The sequence below is a fragment of the Adiantum capillus-veneris genome, chromosome 2, assembly GCF_014529385.1.
Source record: "Adiantum capillus-veneris isolate H3 chromosome 2, ASM1452938v2, whole genome shotgun sequence".
Lineage (NCBI taxonomy): Eukaryota > Viridiplantae > Streptophyta > Polypodiopsida > Polypodiales > Pteridaceae > Adiantum > Adiantum capillus-veneris.
Window position 1 is genome coordinate 63,542,424 of NC_140932.1, and position 20,060 is coordinate 63,562,483.

The following is a 20,060-nucleotide window of genomic DNA, read 5'->3' on the forward strand; positions in this document are numbered from 1 at the left end:
ACAACAGAGGATCTTTAAATTCCCCATCCAAATGAAATAGGCAACCACGTATTAATGCAATGACAAAATTTGGGTACACCATAACATCAAAAAATGTATGACAGTATAAAGATCGACCGGTCCACCCATCCACATCCGCTCTACTACAGACAGAGAGAATTCCATTGTGTTGGGGGCGAGCCAGAACACCTCCAATCTACTTGAGCAAGAAATAGGCTGAGACCGCTTCACCTCCCTCCATGAACCCAAGCTCTGAAAGGATCCCAAGTACCAGTAGGTGGTAGGGTATCAACACCAACCATACATGTAATGGAAATGGCCTATGAACATTCAAAATAGCAGAATTTAGAGAATTAGAGTGAGCATTTTTGTGAGATTAGTTTGAGAACATAGAGGGTGAACTTAATTGATGGTAGTAGCATAAACATAGTACTTAATTAACTTGGCATGAACAATACTTTTGCAAGAGAGAGAGCATTAGAGAACATGACAATAGTTGAGGACCGGATCTACTTGGAGCCGGTCCCGCCTTCAAAAGGCGTTTGTATTATAGATTCTCCCATCAAGAGAGACTTGCTATAATACAATATTTTTGTTTCTTGTGACCTTGGTGATGCTATGAACATGGAAATCTTCGTGCATCACGAGCATAATATAAACTTTGTAAAAGCATTAACTATCCCAAGCCTCAGTTCCAAGGCCTTAAACACCTCCGAAGGAGGAGAGAGCTAGCAAGGAATGAAGGTAGGGAAGAGAAAGAAGAATCACCCATAGGAGAAAGAAATAGTTCCTTACTAATCGTCACTCTTCTTGGTTATCATAGCATAATAGCATAGTAATGAAGATGAAGAAGATGGCAAGATTAAGCATTGAAGCATGGATCTTGGTTGGATTTTCATTCCATAGCCAAGAGTGTTGGTGTAGGCTCTCCACTTCTCAACAAGCTTGGAGAAGGAGATGGATCTCTTGCACTTTGCACTCCACACAATGAGAGAAAGAGTGTGTGTGTGTGGGAGAGTATACCCCCCTCTCATGGTTGGTACATAACTTTCTCTCTCTCTCTCTCTACTAATATTTAATTATATCATTTGGTACATGTGTCCTCTGCATCTAAATTCTCATTGGACCCCTTTGAAGCCTATCCAATAGGATTCAAGCACATCATGAGGGCCACATGTGGAGAATTTTGCCATGTGTCTTTTATGCTTCTTAAGTCATTTGGTTTAAGTTCAACACTTCAAGCACTTAGTCAATCAAGTATGGAAACCATTTATGCCTCTTGAGAGTTTATCTTTGAATTGAACACTTCAAAAACCTTAGTCATTTTAAGCCTAAAAATCACTTCAAGCTTTGGAATAGGTTCCCACAAACACTTTAAGTAATTTAGTTAGCAAGCCGACAAGCACCTCATGCTTGCGTAGGGTTCCCACCTCAAGGTTAGCCCTAGCTTGCCTAAGGTCAAAGGACTTTTTAACACTAACTTTTGGATGTCTTTATGAATCTAACCCTAAGTTTGTCAATATCCATTAGGTAGCATTGCTCTTTAACATATCATCTCTCATTTGGACCCCTTTAATCTTGGCCCCGCATTGAGACAGATCCAAAAGCATATGTCTATATTCTAACCCTTGTTCCCATCTATTCTCCCACATTAAATGATAAGTTTAATATGAGAAAATAATTTGGGTTCGTTAGATATTAGACTTTATGACATTACCTCTCTCTTGAAATCATAGTCGTCCTCGACTATGAGGTAGAAGGGATAAATTTTTAGTCATTAGTCTACGTTTCTTAGCGGGTAGAGAATCCATTTTCACCCTACGGCATCATTCCAAAATGGATAACTAGTCCATTTGGTGTTTGGGAGACGTAGCTGCCGCAAGCATGTCTGCTCTTTAGTCCATATCATATTCCCAAAGTAGAGTGACAAATTCTACTTGGTGTTTGAGTGACATCGTCATCGCAAACATGATTCTAAGCATGCATACTATTTAAAATTTTGCACAAAAGAGGATTAGTCTTATAAGACAAAAACACTGTTCATTTAGAAATCATTTACATTTGCTTTCCCTAGTGTAGCGTTGTAAGCATTGACAAGGTTCATACTATCCTCAAGCTGTACTCCTTGCATCCATCTAGCATCTTCAAAAAGATAATTTTTGAACTATATACCATCGGATTATATTACCATACTGTAGTACCTGGTCTTCATGACAAAGGATAGATTTGGGTTGTCACACCTCTTCTTGGTCTTCAATTTCTGGAGGGTCTTCACTAATTGGTTCTCTTGGTGGCTCTCCTTTGTAGGGCTTAAGTAGGCTAACGTGAAAAGCATTGTTATGAGCCAATGGTTGGGTAACTTGAGTTGATAAGCCATGTCATTTATTGGATTCAAGATTTGAAAAGGACCATACTATCTTTCTGCTAATTTAGCATAATACTTTTGATGTACCGTAGGATTTTTGCTCGTCGTTTGCCTCAATCGAGCCTTGAAAAACTTAAGTAAGACCCAATCATTTTTTTTGAACGTTAAGGCCCTTCTGTGCTTGTCAGCAACAGATTTTTACCTTTATTGAGAGATGGATATAGCCTCCTTAACCTTTTGAAAAGAGTCTTGTAAGTCACAGTTATATTCATCAGTAGCAAAGATCTTCCCATGTACTTTAAGTAGCAAGGGACTTTTAGATCTTCCCTCTATCATATCAAAAGGTTCTTTTCCCATAGTAATATGGACAGTATTATTCTACGTATACTCTATAAAGGGTAATTAATTCTCCCATTGTGAGCGTTGATCTACTTCTGTAACATAAGTCTTTAGTAGATCGAGTATTTTAAGATCGGCTATTTCACTTTGGCCATCCGTTGTCGAGAAATTTGCGGTCTTGCCAGGAAAGCACCGGGCTTATGGCTGTGAGAGTTCTAGAGCAACAACTAGCTGAAAGCATTGAATCATCTCACCTTCTGACACGCGATGCAGCTCCATCTCCTTCACATACTCGCGTAAGTACTTGGTTACATCTTTGCCATTGAATTGATCCATTCTGTTGACGACCGCTTGTATGGCCTTCGTTTTTGAAATCTCCCTTCTTTCAGTGGCATGTTGTTGTTGCATGAACATTGCAAATTCTTGAAACATTTGCATTGTGGTTGGGTCAAAATGCATACCCTATTGCTCAACATGATCACCCATGGTTAACCTGTTGCTCAACATGATCACCCATGGTTACCGACAAACTCTCACCCTGGTAGTTTCACGTCGGGTTCACCAAAAATATGTCGAGAAATTTGCGGTCTTGCCAGGAAAGCACCGGGCTTATGGCTGTGAGATTTTGTGAGAGAACTCAACAAAAACTACATGAAGGAATTAAACCATAGATGCCATGAAGACTAGGGTTTGAAAAGAAGTACAATCAAAGAAGCCCACCCATTCTCTCTTGCACTCACATGCACAAAGAAAGAACACAAAAGAGAATGTCAAAATAACACAAAGATGAAAACATCAAGGCTATGGTCGTATCGTATCATGGGTAATATGAAAGGGTTAATAGATGAGTTAATGGCATTCAATCTTGGCTGATCAAATATGCTACGAATTGTTCTTTGGAATTGTAGTTTTGTGCTTACCATAATATATATATTTTGTCTAGTGATTGGGATTAATTGTGTATACAAATCCTCTTGGTTCATAGCAAGATAACTACGCGTACGTCAAAAGAAAAGTTATAGTCTATGAGAGGTAGTATGATGGGATCTAGTGATAGAAGTATTTCATTGAGCATTTCTGGGCCAAAGAGAAACACTATACGTTGTTGAAAGTGTATTTTACGGCTAATCTATACGTTAATTCTAATAGATCGTACAGAGTGAAAGGGATAGAAATTATCATCATGTGGGTTATTCATCTAGGATAGTATGTGAGAAATGTAGATATGAGAGAAGTGAAGAGATGAGAAGTTTCCCTCCCAAGCCCTATTCTTGCGCGTAGGCAATAAGAATACTACGCGGAGAGATGTACCTGTAGCAAAGAGAACCTAGAATTTGTAGAGAGGATGAATTACTAAGAGTGAGATAAATAGATTTCGTTAAGTAGATGAGATTATATATATATATATATATATGTTGGATTAGAGATGAAAAAGAAAACAACAAGAAATCAAGTAAACATCAATGTAGAACACATCTTACTTGACAAACTTCTTCGACACCATTATTGATGGAGAGAGAAGAAGAGGGGAGAATTCAATGTTGATTGATACGCCAATTCCAAGACCTTCTTTGAATAGATTTGATCTTCCAAGGATAGCGTACAAGAATGGCTAGTCTTCCTCTAGGAGAAAGTGTAGGCTTGGACTTATGTTAATGGCTAAGTACAATTAGGCATTACTACTCCCTCCCTCAAGAATTCCTCTCATCAATGGCTTGAATGCTTGAGTCCATTTTCAAGGAAGAAAAGGTCCCCTTTTATAGGTGAAGGGAACCCCCAAGGGTTTACACAAGAAGAGAGGAGCCAGTGTGAACAAGAATTGGAAAAGTTGGAAATGAGCTGTCCCTGCATGATGTGGGCAGACTGGGGTCCAGTATTTTGATCATATATCCTCAACCGTGGCTCCAAATAAAAAAGTAAAAATATGGGTAAAAACTTCTGCTCATTAGCTACGATTTTTATATTAAAATCATTTTTCACTCGGATTGGAACCTCGTGTGAAAAAATCATCAAAATAGGATCCATTTCTGGCAGCAAAAGTCTTCCTGTGGTCCCCTTAGCCTAGACTTTCATTTGATTCCAAAGGACACCTCATGCCATATGAAAGCATGACATTGTTCTTTGACAAAGTTTTGTAATCATACTTGCAATAATTCATTAAAATAAGGTTATCTTTGAAATCATGCCACCTAGTGTCCCACTAGGATTTGATTCCCTCCTAGTAGCCATTTAAAAAGAAATATAAGAAAAATACATAGAATATATATATATTGGAGTTTACCCTAGATATAGGATCTAGCTAGGGTGTGAGATGATAATGAGATAGTAAAAATAAAGAATCAATGCTTTTTGCCCCAAGTTAAAGAGGCGGAGCTATTGATGGTTTTCCCATAGTATTTTCTGATGGTAAAGTAAGAATAGGTTACCCTTGAGAAAAATAATAGGATGAGATAGAAGGCTTATTATTATACTTAAATATGCATATGTACATTATAGGAAAGATAATTATGTATCTAAAAAATTACAAGATAGATCTACTAGCATGCGTTCCCACAATGTACGTGTCACAGCACGACATCCACCCCCTCTGAACCTGCACATGCTCCGGTATGTGCCACATTATTTCTTTGTAAGATCAGCCCTCTTGTACATCTTCCTTGATTTCTTCTTCACTGGATGATTCCAAAGCTTCATCTTCACTTTGATCTTTACCTGTGGTTTGCTCTTCTTCCTCATCAACATCTTCTGGATCATTGTCTCCTCTTCTCTTAAACATTTTGATCCTTTTTCCTGCAATGGGAATCTTTACTTCTGTACCATCTAGTTCATACAAGCTGTAAGTAGCATTTTCATGCACATGCTTTACAACATATGGTCCAAACCATCTTTTTGAAAACTTACGCATGACTGTGTGCTGGTTATCAAGGCTACTATCATACACCAAAACCCAGTCACCTTTGTCAATTGCTTTGCTCCTGAGTCGATGTCGCTTATCAAAGTAGTCCTTGTTTTTCAACCTTGCATTTTTGAGTCGTTCTTTTGCAGCTTCAATGTCTTCAGGTCTTCTCTCTAGCTGCCTTATACGCAGTGCAAGGAGATCTTCCCTGCTAAGCCCCTCTTGCCAAGGTGGTACATTCCATGTGGTAATTGTATCTTCAATCGGCATCACTGGCTTTTGACCATACATTAGCTCCGTAGGCATGTAGCCAGTTACTGAGCTATGTGTTGTACAATCAGCCCATAAAGCATATGGTAACAGTTTTGGCCACTCACCAACTCTTCCTTCACAAGCCTTGGCCAAAGCTTTGATAATAGGAGGATGCCCTCTTTCACCTTTTCCATTGCCTTCAGGGTTGTAAGCTGTAGTAAGATAATGCTTGATTCCTAATCTAGAAAAGAACTCCCTTGCTTCTTCGGCATCCAGTTCACCTCTATCTGTAGTGATTTTTCCCACACAACCATAACGGAAAATCACCTCATCAAGAAGGAATTTGCACACAGCTTCTATGGTTTTAGCTCTTAATGCTCTTCCTTCAACCTGATTAGTTAGGTCTTCTCGTGCAAGAACCAAGTATCTCATCTACCAGAGTCCTAAAGGCATTGTGACTAGATCCACAACCCATTTATAGTGCATGGCTAGTGGATATGTAGAGTGCAATCCATCACGATGTCGGACATTTGAATACATTTGACAAGTTACACATGACTCTACAAATTGAGATACATCTTTATACATACCCTTCCACCAGTATTTTTCTTTCAACTTGGAGAAGGTTGCCCATACACCCCTGTGTCCAGCCCATAGACTCTCATGAAACTCTTGCATGAGCTTTACTTGAGTCTCTTTTTTACATATAACCCGCTGTGGTGTAGCACCCTTTTGTTTAGGATGCTTCCACAAGTAACCATCCCTTAAAAAGTACTTATATGCTTTCCTGCGTATCCTCTTGAATTCTTGTTCAGACCAATCATCCTGTTTTGTTAGAGTACTCAAGTAGCTTCCAATAGAAAGCCAATCACCTTCATAAAGATCTTTCAAGAACAATTCAAGTGGATTAGTCATGCTGACATTGTTACCTTTGACATGAGAGATAGAATAGAACTTTGTGCCTACATCATCTCCCTCGTCAATCATTTGTGACTCATCTTCATACCTTGCCCTTGATAGCATATCTGCCACTGTATTGTCTTTTCCTGCAATGTGCTTAAACTCAGGATTTAAGGACTTAATGTAGGCAATCCACCGCAACATAGCAATGTCTGGCGTTGAGCAGCTTGTAATCATCCCAAGAAGTGGTAGACAATCTGTTTCTACAACCACACATGCACCAATTAGGTACTCTTTTCCACTTTTCAAGGCTGTAACCATACCCCATAACTCTCTCTTTATCTGTGGATAGTTTCTTTGGCGAGCGCTTAGTACCTTTGCTCCAAATCTTACCACATACATGTGTCCTTCTTTGTCATCTTGCCCTATTGCCCATCCAATCCCTGTAGGACTGGTGTCTAATGACCCTAGGTATTTAAGGTCCATTAGCTATCCTTTCTCTTTGACATACCATCTCTCATTTGGACTCCTTTACCTTGGCCCCTTGTTGAGATATATCGGTAAGCAAATGTCTATATTCTAACCCTTCTTCCCATTTATTCCCCCACATTAAATGGTAAGTTTAATATGAGAAAATAATTTGGGTTGTTTAGATATTAGATTTTATTACGTTAACTCTCTCTTGAAATCATAGTCGTCCTCCAGTATGAGGTAGAAGAGATAAAGCCTTAGTCATTATTCATTGTTTCTTAGCGGGTAGAGGATCCCTTTTTACTCTACAATATCATTCCAAGATGGATAGCTAATCCATTTGATGCTTGGGAGATGTAGCTTCCGCAAAAAAATTTTCTCTTTACAATTACTGGCCTTTGACACTCATAGTCTACCTTTCTCAAAGTTGTTGCTGATTGGAGCAACTCCTTTAGCTTTTTCATGGATTTTACATGTGCTTCTGTCCATTTAAACTTTTGATTCTTTCTAAGCAGCTGATAAAGAGGATCAGCTACATGTGCATAATGTGGAATCCAAATAACATAGAAGACACATGCTCCCAGAAACCTTCTAACCTCAGTGATGCTAGTGCATGTTTCTTTCATTCTTTGGATGGCATCTACCTTTGTTGGACAAGGTTTCCTACCATATGGCCCGCATATGTGCCCCACAATGAGCACTTCATTGACACCAAACATAGACTTTTTCCCTGACAATGTAAGATTCACTTCTTCCAACCTAGACAAAATTTTATCACAATCATTTATGTGATTTACCACAAACCTACGACATCCCTTGAGATCCAAAGCTTCATCTTTGTCACTTTCTTCACATCCTTTGATAGGCAAATCATCAATGAAAGGCATTGTGATTTGAGGAATAAAGTCACGTAAGACCTTATTCATCCCATTCATCATATGTGCAACCGAGTTGGTTGCTCCCTGTGGCAAGGTACACATCCTTACCAAACCCAAAGGTGTCCTCATGGTTATCAAGTCTCTGCTTTCGATTGCAAGCTGAAATTGATCATACCCTTAGTAGAGATCTCCCATTGAGTAGATTGCCCTCCCTGCAAACGCCTCTGCAAACTCATCCACAATTGGACCTGTACCTACATTTCTAATTTTCACCTTGTTCACTGGTTGCATATCTTGGATGAAGCGTAGAGAACCATTCTTCTTTGGAACTGTGAACCACCTATTTGAGTATGGAGCACAAGAATTCTCCAAGATTCCCATTTTGATTTTCTCATTCAGTAGCTCCACTAACTTTGGCAAATGAGCCTTTGGAACCGAAATAGGCCGCAGATTCCAAGGCACATGAGGTATTGTGAAAATTACCATAGGAGCTACAATAGAAGGATCAACACATCCTATCTCATGTGGCTCAAATGAAAAAGCCTTACCATGCTTTGAAAGCATTTCTTTGAAGCACTTTGTCTCCTCATGTGTTAGAAACTCCTCGCGACCAATTTGCAACTCTTGGAAAGACTCCTTTGTGAAGGTATGCCCAATATTTTTAGGATTCCTCAAAATTGGTTGTAAAGAAGCCTGCTCAATCTTTTCCCTATTGTTGGGTGGTAAGGGTGAAGCTATTGGTTTCACCTTCTTTGCTACACTCTTGTATTTAGTTTCAACATGGACTTCTGGGCTAGCTGTTTGGTTTACTTTAAAGGCTTCTATTACTTGATACATTTCCATAGAGCAAACTTCCACAAATTCATTTTCAAGATGCAAACTAGACCCCATTATAGCATCAAGCTCACCCATAGTATCTACAAAAGAAACTTGCTCACACAAACCCAAAACATTTTCAGTAGGCTCTAGCAACCCACTCTTTATCATGCCTATTTGTACATTACGCACATATTGCCTCTCACATCTCTTCAAATCTTCAAGTTTTGTAAAACATACTGATCCATTCCTTGTTACCAAGGAGCTCGTTGAGAAAGTTTCACCTATTTTTGGATCAGGCGAGACCCTTTTTCTTACTGTACCACTGCAATCCCGCTTTACAATGGTACTTGGCCAAAACCCATCATTTCTCTATGATCATGAAAATCTTTGCTCACCTTTGGTAGAGGATGTTCTATGAGGTTGTCATGGTTTCTTTCATGGTTTACACAAACTGTGAGAAATTGGATAGCTCGTTTACCATCTTTGCTGCGTATCCTAGCATATGTTGAACCATCATCCATTACCTTTGTTTCCATTCGAACTCCCACAATGTAGGGTTGTCCAAGGATGAGATGATATGAAGATGTATCATGTACAAAGAAGTTTTGGTCAATCTTTACATCACCTATTGTCACCTTCACACTTGGACATGCTACATACAATTCACCGGATGAATTGTTTTCCACTTTCACCATCCAACCATGATCTGTGTCCATTGGCCATTTGCACTTGTTGTAGAGACTCTTTGACATTATGTTTATTTCTGAACCATGGTCAATCAAGGCAACAAACGGCTCTTCAAGATCACCTACCTTGACCAAAGTTTCTGTAGTAGCCCTTGCCCAGTGACTTCGTGAATAGTAGCTCCTAGGAATAGCTTCAACTTCTTCATCATCATTTGAGAAATGCACTTGCTTCACTCTCCCACTAGATTGGTAGTATCCTACCACAGCTCCATCATCCTCCTTATTTTGTAGCTGCATTCCTTGTGTCTTCGAGGTTTCCCCTTCAACCTGTGGACGAGAAACTTCAACAAGGGTTTGCCTCTTCCTCTTGATGATGTCAATGATCTCCTTGTGGAATTCACGCTTTGCAATGCCAAGAACTTCTCCCAGAGTAAACTCAATCTTGCTATTCAAGATCCTTTCCTCCAAGACTTTTTTTAAATCTGTAGCAACCTCAATATCAGATTGTAGTTTATAAGTTGGGCCTTCTGTCTTACCTTTTGTTGGCTCTTTCTTCTTTCCTGTTGTAGACTCCTCCATGAGTACTTTAGGTGGAGATGCTCCTTTTGTTGAGGGTGTTTGAGAAGGCATTGAGTCGCTTATTCCCCCACTTCTAGAAGCTCTTTTTGATGGTCCTTCATCAGTATTCTCACGTCTGCGCTTCTCTTCTACAATTGCCTCATTTTGTTGGCATTTTGTAATGTAGGCATGCACTGACATTTTGTAATGTAGGCATGCACTGACAATGTCCACTGGATCATTCCATCCTGTTTCTAACGTATGCAACACCTGCTTCATGTAGAATCTCTTTTGTAAGCTTTCCCTTTTTAGCTAATTGCATGACATTTGGCCAAATTTGGCCATGATGGTCACTCACCTCTTCATCACAAAAATGTTCAATTTTTACTCCATAAGTAGCTGCCTCAACTGAAGAGGTGGCATGCTTAGTTGCCATATCTTCAACTAAGGTTTGCATTCCCCCCTTCCCAAAGTTAATTCTCAAGGGTAGACCTGTCTCTCTTAAGTGGATTTTACCATCCTTAAAAAAGACAACATCTTTTGACAAAGCATCACTAAAATCATCACAATCCCTTCTTACATGGTCTGTACTATCACACCAAATACATCTATTAACAAACCCTTCTTTGGGCTGTTGTCTTTGCCTAAGAAGTGGCCCTGATGGTTGGCCTTTTTCTTCAAGCTTTGCAAGCTTCACCTTCAAGTCACACATTCCCTTCACAAGCTCATCTAGCATGGACTCATCAAACTTAGGAGCAATAAAAGTAGGCTTTACCATTTTGTCATAAGTTGAGGTGGAAGGACTTGTAGTGTTTACTACCATCTTGTCCCTTCTTCTTTGTCGTTTGGCAAGCAGTGAGACAGCACCTTCAACCTCATTCCAGTCGGTCTTTAGTCCTTGCTCAGCATCTTTATCTTCAAGAAGAAGCTCCAAATTTTCTTGAAACTCTTTACCTGCAGCTTGTAAGAAAAGATCTGTCTTCTCTGCATCTAGTGTGGCCCTTTCTGTCCTTGTGAGTTGTGCATAGCGCCGCTCAAATTCCCTAAGTAGCTCTGTTATTGATAGTCCTTGCTTTGGCTTGACTACCCATTCTAAGAATGTCCTTTTGGTCACTCTCTCAGAGTCCTCCATGAAATATTCCTCCTTTAAAGCTACTTTGAGTTCTTCCCAATTTCTCCCATGCCCATCTTTAATTGCCCTAACATGCTCCCTAATTTCTGGAGCAACAACTAGCTCAAAGCTTTGAATCATCTCACCTTCTGACACGCGATGCAGCTCCATCTCCTTCACATACTCACGTAAGTACTTGGTTACATCTTTGCCATTGAATTGATCCATTTTGTTGATGACCTCTTGTATGGCCTTCGTTGCTGAAATCTCCCTTCTTTCAGTGGCATGTTGTTGTTGCATGAACATTGCAAATGCTTGAAACATTTTCATTGTTTTTGGGTCAAAATGCATACCCTGTTGCTCAACATGATCACCCATGGTTACCCACAAACTCTCACCCTGGCAGTTTCACGTCGGGTTCACCAAAAATATGTCAAGAAATTTGCGGTCTTGCCAGGAAAGCACCGGGCTTATGGCTCTGAGAGTTTGTGAGAGAACTCAACAAAAACTATATGAAGGAGTTAAACCATAGATGCCATGAAGACTAGGGTTTGAAAAGAAGTACAATCAAAGAAGCCCACCCATTCTCTCTTGCACTCACATGCACAAAGAAAGAACACAAAAGAGAATGTCAAAATAACACAAAGATGAAAACATCAAGGCTATGGTCGTATCGTATCATGGGTAATATGAAAGGGTTAATAGATGAGTTAATGGCATTCAATCTTGGCTGACCAAATATGCTACGAATTGTTCTTTGGAATTGTAGTTTTGTGCTTACCATAATATATATATTTTGTCTAGTGATTGGGATTAATTGTGTGTACAAATCCTCTTGGTTCATAGCAAGATAACTACGCTTACGTCAAAAGAAAATTTATAGTCTATGAGAGGTAGTATGATGGGATCCGGTGATAAAAGTATTTCATTGAGCATTCTGGGCCAAAGAGAAACACTATACGTTGTTGAAAGTGTATTTTACGGCTAATCCATACGTTAATTCTAATAGATCGTACAAAGTGAAAGCGATAGAAATTATCATCATGTGGGTTATTCATCTAGGATAGTATGTGAGAAATGTAGATATGAGAGAAATGAAGAGATGAGAAGTTTCCCTCCCAAGCCCTATTCTTGCGCGTAGGCAATAAGGATACTGCGGGCAGAGATGTACCTGTAGCAAAGAGAACCTAGAATTTGTAGAGAGGATGAATTACTAAGAGTGAGATAAATAGATTTCGTTAAGGAGATGAGATTATATATATATATATATATATGTTGGATTAGAGATGAAAAAGAAAACAACAAGAAATCAAGTAAACATCAATGTAGAACACATTTTACTTGACAAACTTCTTCGACACCATTATTGATGGAGAGAGAAGAAGAGGGGAGAATTCAACTTTGATTGATACGTCAAGTCCAAGACCTTCTTTGATTAGAGTTGATCTTCCAAGGATAGCGTACAAGAATGGCTAGTCTTCCTCTAGGAGAAAGTGTAGGCTTGGGCTTATGTTAATGGCTAAGTACAATTAGGCATTACTACTCACTCCCTCAAGAATTCCTCTCATCAATGGCTTGAATGCTTGAGTCCATTTTCAAGGAAGAAAAGGTCCCCTTTTATAGGTGAAGGGAACCCCCAAGGGTTTACACAAGAAGAGAGGAGCAAGTGTGAACAGAAATTGGAAAAGTTGGAAATGAGCTGTCCCTGCATGATGTGGGCAGACTGGGGTCCAATATTTTGATCATATCTCCTCAACCGTGGCTCCAAATAAAAAAGTAAAAATATGGGCAGAAAATTCAGCTCATTAGCTATGATTTTCATTTTAAAATAATTTTCCAATTCGGATTTGAACCTTGTGTAAACAAATCATCAAAATAGGGTCCATTTCTAGCAGCAAAAGTCTTCCTGTGGTCCCCTTAGCCTAGACTTTCATTTGATTCCAAAGGACACCTCATGCCATATGAAAGCATGACATTGTTCTTTGACAGAGTTTTGTAATCATGCTTGCGATAATGCATTAAAATAAGGTTATCTTTGAAATCATGCCACCGAGTGTCCCACTAGGATTTAATTCCCTCCTAGTAGCTATTTAAAAAGAAATATAAGAAAAATACATAGAATATATATATATTGGAGTTTACCCTAGATATAGGATCTAGCTAGGGTGTGAGATGATAATGAGATAGTAGAAATAAAGAATCAATGCTTTTTGCCCCAAGTTAAAGAGGCAGAGCTATTGATGCCTTTCCCATAGTATTTTCTGATGGTAAAGTAAGAATAGGTTACCCTTGAGAAAAATAATAGGATGAGATAGAAGGCTTATTATTATACTTAAATATGCATATGTACACTATAGGAAAGATAATTATGTATCTAAAAAATTACAAGATAGATCTTGTAGCATGCGTTCCCACTATGTACGTGTCCAAGCACGACACCGTTTGTGGGTGATAGGCCAAAGCGAAATGCAATCTTGTACCTAGATTTTCAAAGAGACCTTTCCAAAAATTATTGGTCATTCTAGGATCTCTATCTCATATGATGGATGTTGGTAATCTATGGTGTTTGAAAATCTAGGGATTGGCAATGGCTGGAGTAATCTAGGTTTCTTCCCTCTATCATACTTGGTCTTTTGGCATACCACACATTTTGAAACATACTCTTGTATGTCCACTTTCATGGTAGGCCCATAGAAGTACATCTCTACTCCTCGAAGAGTAGGTTGAATGCCTACATGCCCCGCATAGGGAGGAGCATGGTACTTATACATGACTCTCAGAAAGGGAGTGGGTAACACATAGCCTATTTCCATGGAGAAGATAACCATACTACAAGGTAAATGGTTCCTCTTTCTTCCTCAAAGCAAGGGCTTCCATTACATATTTAAAGTAAGGGTGAGTAGCAGACTCATCTATCATAGAAGATAGATAATTGTGAGTTGATATAGACACCACATTAATTTTTGGTCATCGCAAAAGTGCATTGGCCACTTGATTGTGCTTACCAACAACGTGATCAATATGAAAATAAAATTGCAAAAGAAACTTTGCCCACCTCATTTGTTTGTCGGAAAGCTTGGTTTGCGTCATGAAGTACTTGAGACTTTGGTGGTTTGTTCATAAAATGAATGGAGTCCCCAATAAACAGTGCTTCCATGTGTCTAGGGCATGTAGAACATCTAAAATCTCTTTCTCACATAAATGCCCAAGACCCGTTCATCCGTATTGAGCCTTCGGCTCTTATATGCTATGGCATGTACTTCTTGAAGAAAGACTGCTCCAAGGCAATCACCACAAGCATCAAATTGGACCTCAAATGGCTTTGAGAGATCCGGAAGCATGAAGAATAGTTGAGAGGTATGCTTATCTTTGAGCTTGTCAAAAGAATTCAGCTTCTTAGCATTCCATGAATACTTAACATGCTTCTTTGTTAAGTCATGTAATGGTCTGGCTATTTTTTTTTTCTATGAAGTGTCCATAGCATGCATACATACCAATAAATCTTCTTAGCTCATGTAGATTCCTTCGATTAGGCCATGCTTTATTTCCTCTAACTTTGATGGATTTATACAGATACCATCTTGAGAGATAATATGACCTAAGTATTGAATCTCTTGAAGGAAATTTTGTCTTTCTTTTGGTTGAGAAAAAGGTTGTTTGCCCTCAATGCTTGAAAAATCACTTGGAGACGTTGCTTGTGTTCCTCCAAAGACTTGGAGCAGATGATGATATCATCAACTCCAGTGAACTTGCGGTAGGGTCTAAATATTTTCTCCATCAAATGATTGAATGTGGTTGGTGCATTGTTCAAACCAAAAGGCATGACTAGATATTCATAAAAACCAAACATTGTATGAAACGTGGTCTTTAGGATATCTTCATCCACTATCCTTATTTGATGATCGCCACTTTTAAGGTCAATCCTATTGAAGTAGGTAGAGCCTTGTAACTTATCAAATAGATCTTCTACCCGAGGCATGGGAAATTTGTTTCTGATAGTGATATGGTTTAGTGGTCAATAGTCCACACACATACGGTATGTACCATCTTTCTTTTGCACTAAAATAATTCGAGAACAAAAGGGAGAGGATGTAGGACTCACCATCCCTTTGTCTACCAATTCTTGTACTTGCCTCATGATATACTCGTGTTACTTTGTTAGCGTAGTAGCCAAAGTCTCAATTCTGGCTCCACGTTCGTCCACGTGGATTTTCGTTTTTTAAAATGTGTACGACATACTCAAAAAAGAAATAAATCAAATTTGCAAAGCTGTGCACACATTTGGAGATCGTTATTGCGCTTTTGCCGGTTTGTCGAGTGTGCACCGGTTGTCGTTCCCCTTCCTCTCCTCTCCCACTTCTCTTCTGCAGCGGACTAGCAAAGTGCAGCATACTTTGCTTACAACGTCACAGGGCCCTGAACGCAGCTCTCAAAGCAGCGCCTTTTGGACCTCCTTCAACATCATTTCAACAGGCAGAGCATGTCTCTGCATACCAATCTGATACGAACACAGGTCTTTGAAGTCCTCAACTCATAAAGGCATTTTCATGTTGAAGGAAGTAACTTCCCAGCTGTAGATGCACTGGTCTTTTTGTCGAAGTAGTCAAGGGAAGCAGCAACAGACCACCCAAAAGGCCTCATGAGATGGCATTGGGTGCAATCGAGGAGGGCCTGGAGGACCTGGATCAGAAGCGGCAACGCCTTTATGAGTCCAAGAAGGAGTCACTGCGCAGAGAAATTGAACAGTTGTGAGACTTCTCCTCTTCCATCGAGAAGGAGCGTGACCTGTTGGAATGCCAAGTGAAGGCTACACAGGCCCTTTGCCATCGTAAGCTTGTGAAGGCAGAGAAGGATCTTCAACAAGCCCAATCTCACCTTCGAGAAACCCAAAATGAGGTTGTTGTGTTACTTGAAGGCAAGCACCAAGAAATGGAGCGTCTTCAAAAAGAGAGAGATGATTGCAAGGCTCAAGCTAGGCACCTTGCTAGTGAATATGACTTCTATAAAGGGTATACTCATTACTTGGAAGAGAAGATATGTGTTCTGGTTGCAAAGCTCCATGAGTACCATCAAGACCTTCACAGAAAGACCAAAGAGATTGTTGAGACACGAAGTCGTGCTGTGAGCGAGCTGGAATGGGTCAAGCAGAACATGATGAATTTTGAAAAGAATCTCATTGAATTTCATAACTCAAACAATAAGGTGTCTGTTTGATGGTGTGTAATGTCTAAAATCTCTTCTGCATGACATCAACTTTATTATAGGATGATCAAGGTATTGCAAGCAAGACGTTTTTGCCATTTCAGAAGGTTTGGGGTTTGGACAAATTGAACATCTTTCAATGTTTTTTTCCAACTTTCATCAGACAAAGAACACCTGATGCAGGAGCTGCAAGGACTGAAGCAACTAGAAGGCCCGAAAAGTGGTAGGGGCATTTAATCAAGTTATGCACATCTGGCTTATGACATGGTTTGTATTTGCTTGATTGCTTTTAGGAATTAAATTGTCTAGAATTGTGCATCTTGAAAAGCTATGGTTGGGCATCTTGAAAAGCCATGGTAGAGTTAATGTCAGGGGAGAGCTAAGTCAAAGTTTTTGCGTTAGTATTAATTGCTGACTTGCTACCTCTCATATCCCTCTCTTTTTGCAAGTCGCCTTCTAGAGCATAGATTTTCAGCTTGAGGACAGAGATTGCCGCTTCTCTCAACTGTGCTCCTACCTCTACCTAAATCTCTATAAAAAAAAATGACCTCCTGCCAAACAGTTCGCAGGTTCGGGTTCTCTCTCTCTCTCTCTCTCTCTCTCTCTCTCTCTTTGTCTCTCTCTCTCTCTCTCTCTCTCCCTTATCCACAATTGCTTTGCAGGTTCAGGTTCTCCCTTTACCTTCAAACAGTTCGCAGGCTCAGGTTCTCTCTCTCTCTCTCTCTCTCTCTCTCTCTCTCCCTTCCTTATCCACAATTGCTTCGCAGGTTCAGGTTCTCCCTTTACCTTCAAGTTTGGCAAGTAACTTGGCCTTTATTGGGGTCTCTGCATACGAAGGCAAAGTGAACAATAGAGCTACACCAGTCAACTTACCTGTGAAGCTGATAAAGTCTGAGGCCAAGCGAGTCAAAAGGGGTGGTTCTGCTCTCTATTATTCTGAACAAGCCTTTAAAAGCAAGCGAGTCAACATTAGTGGATGTTTACACAGTCTTTACACATCTTTTGAAACCTTTTCCAGAATAAATTACTCAATCATATGTACAGCTTGTGCTTCATTATGACAGTGTGTATGTTCTGTCTCCTTATCCTGTAAAAGTACAGACAACCTCCTTCAAACTGCCTAGGAATCCACGGATTGAGTCTTACACAAAGGTTAACCTAGTAAAGCTAGCAGTTGCTAAAATAAAATATGGTCCTTATGAAAATATTCCAGCATTTTCTTCTCTACCCATCACTGTACATTATGAGAACAACTAGCCATTTGCTGTTGTGGAAGAGTTGGTGCAGGAGATAGAAATCTCTAACTGGGGCAATATTTATGTAACTAAAAACTATCAACTTACTCATGGTGGAGCTAAGCATAAGGGTGGTTTTTTAAGACTCGACTTTCAGGCTAGACCAGGAATAAGTGGGAGGGCATCCCTTCGTGGCTTGCAGGCTCGCCTTCCTCCACGAGCTCATTCTGTCTACTACAGAGATGAGGTTGGCAATTTTTCAACATCACATTTGCATCTTGACAAGGACAAGACAGAGCTTCTATTTGAGCCAAGGTACCCCTTGTTGGGAGGCTGACATGTGACTTTCACTATTGGTTATGGAGTTCCTTTACAGGACTTTGTTTTTCGGGCAGCTGATGGGCAAAGATACCTGAGATTTCCTTTTGGATGCCCTATTCAAGATGTTGTTGTAGAGAAACTTGTTGTGACGGTGGTGCTACCAGAAGGGTCGAAAGAACCTTCTGTTCAGGTTCCATTTACTGTAGAGGAATCAAATGAGGTCAAGTACAACTATCTTGACAATGTTGGAAGAACTGTTGTCGTTTTGACAAAAAAGAACGTAGTGCAGGAGCATAATGTTTTCTTCGAGATATACTTGAAGTTCAACCCAATGGCAACGCTGGTTGAACCACTCATGCTCGTTACTGGATTTTTTCTTTTCTTCATTGCTTACGTTGCGTATTCTCGTCTAGACTTTTCTATATCAAAATCCTCAGCTTCATACTAGGCTCGCATTCAGCGTGCAGAGCTTATCGATGTCGTCGGTCGGACTGCACTTATTGCACGAAAAGCCCGACATGGGCAGGTTCACAAAGCTCTGGGCTGTTTTCATCGCTTGCGAAGCGAGGGCCTCTCTCCGGATGCGGTCACCTATGCTTGTGCCTTGAAGGCATGCGGTATTATTCAAGATGTTGATCTGGGTAAACAAATTCATGACGAGATTGCTAGTCAGAGGTTGTTGGAGAAGAATGTCGTGCTTGGCAATGCGTTGGTATACGTGTACGCTAATTGTGGTGTATTTCGAAAAGCACAACAAGTTCTGGAGGAGCTTCCCAACCAAGATGTCATCTCTTGGACTACATTAATTGCAGTATATGCCCAACAAGGCCAGGGCCAGGAAGCTTTGAATTGTTTCCATTGTATGCGAAGTGAGGGTTTCTTTCCAGATGCACTCACCTATGCTTGCATTTTGAAGGCATATGGCATTATGTGAGACATTGTATGGGCAAACAAATTCACGATGAGATTGTCAATCAGGGGCTATTGTAAAGAACTGTCATGCTTGGCAATGATTTGGTTGACATATAGTCCAAGTGTGGTGTACTTTTGAAAGCTCAACAAGTCCTTGACGATCTTCCTGATCGAGATGCGGTCTCTTGGAATGCATTGATTGCAGGTTATGCCCAACAGAGGCAAGGCCAAGAAGCATTGGGATGTTTCCAGTGGATGCGAAGCGAGGGCTTCTCTCCAGATGCAGTCACCTATGCTTGCATTTTGAAGGCATGTGGCACTTTGAAAGACGTCCACACAAGAAAACAAATTCATGATGAGCTTGTTAGTCGGGGACTGTTCAACAAAAATGTCGTGCTTGGTAATGCTTTGGTTGACATGTATGCCAAGTGTAGTACTTTCCGAAGCACAACAAGTTCTTGACAAGCTTCTTCCTAAAGTTCCTCCACCCAAATAGTCACAAGCTATCTCCTTCATCCTCCATTGTCGTCTCTTGCAACGGGTTAAGAGCAGGAGATGCCCCGTATCATTGATGCAAGGTGCATCGACGATAGACATCCAATCGCGCGGTGAGTAAGCATTATCATTCTGTGATGATTTTTGACATATTTGACACTGCGAATGCAGTTAATGAACACACTGCGAATTGCTCGCTGTCGTGGGAATGGCATGTTCCCTCGTATTATAAAAATTGGGGAGGACTGTGCAAACTCCTCCGTGCAAGGAAACTTGCATGTTTTTTTTTTTTTTAAAACATAAAAATTGGAACAACAAACAATTAATAACATTGACATCTTGTATGATTATGAACATTGAGCTTGAAAAACCTCTAACCCTCCTCGTGGTTTTCTGCAAGGTACCCCTCTGAAGCACTACAATCGGTATCTCATTCTTTCGAGGTATACCTTTGAACCACGGCAATCGGTGGCCTCTGTGTGTGTGTGTGTGTGTGTGTGTGTGTGTGTGTGTGTGTGTGTGTGTGTGTGAGTCATCCTTTCATAATTTTTTTTACAAATGGCATATATAGTTTTCAATATTTTGCTCGAGAGAGATTTAAAAGAGTTACGGCAACAAGG

At 40.0% G+C, this 20,060-nt stretch overlaps 2 pseudogenes across 1 annotated transcript; both read left to right on the top strand.

The window, feature by feature from the left end:
• The first annotated feature begins 15,889 nt into the window (after window positions 1-15,889).
• On the top strand, window positions 15,890-16,489 carry LOC147462883 (uncharacterized; annotated as a pseudogene).
• Window positions 16,490-16,654: 165 nt separating this feature from the next.
• LOC147462884 (dolichyl-diphosphooligosaccharide--protein glycosyltransferase subunit 1B-like) lies at window positions 16,655-19,742 on the top strand (annotated as a pseudogene). Its single transcript, XR_015185798.1, has 4 exons — window positions 16,655-16,700; window positions 16,771-16,874; window positions 17,047-17,181; window positions 17,245-19,742. The product of XR_015185798.1 is annotated as a dolichyl-diphosphooligosaccharide--protein glycosyltransferase subunit 1B-like (transcript).
• The last annotated feature ends 318 nt before the right edge of the window (window positions 19,743-20,060 follow it).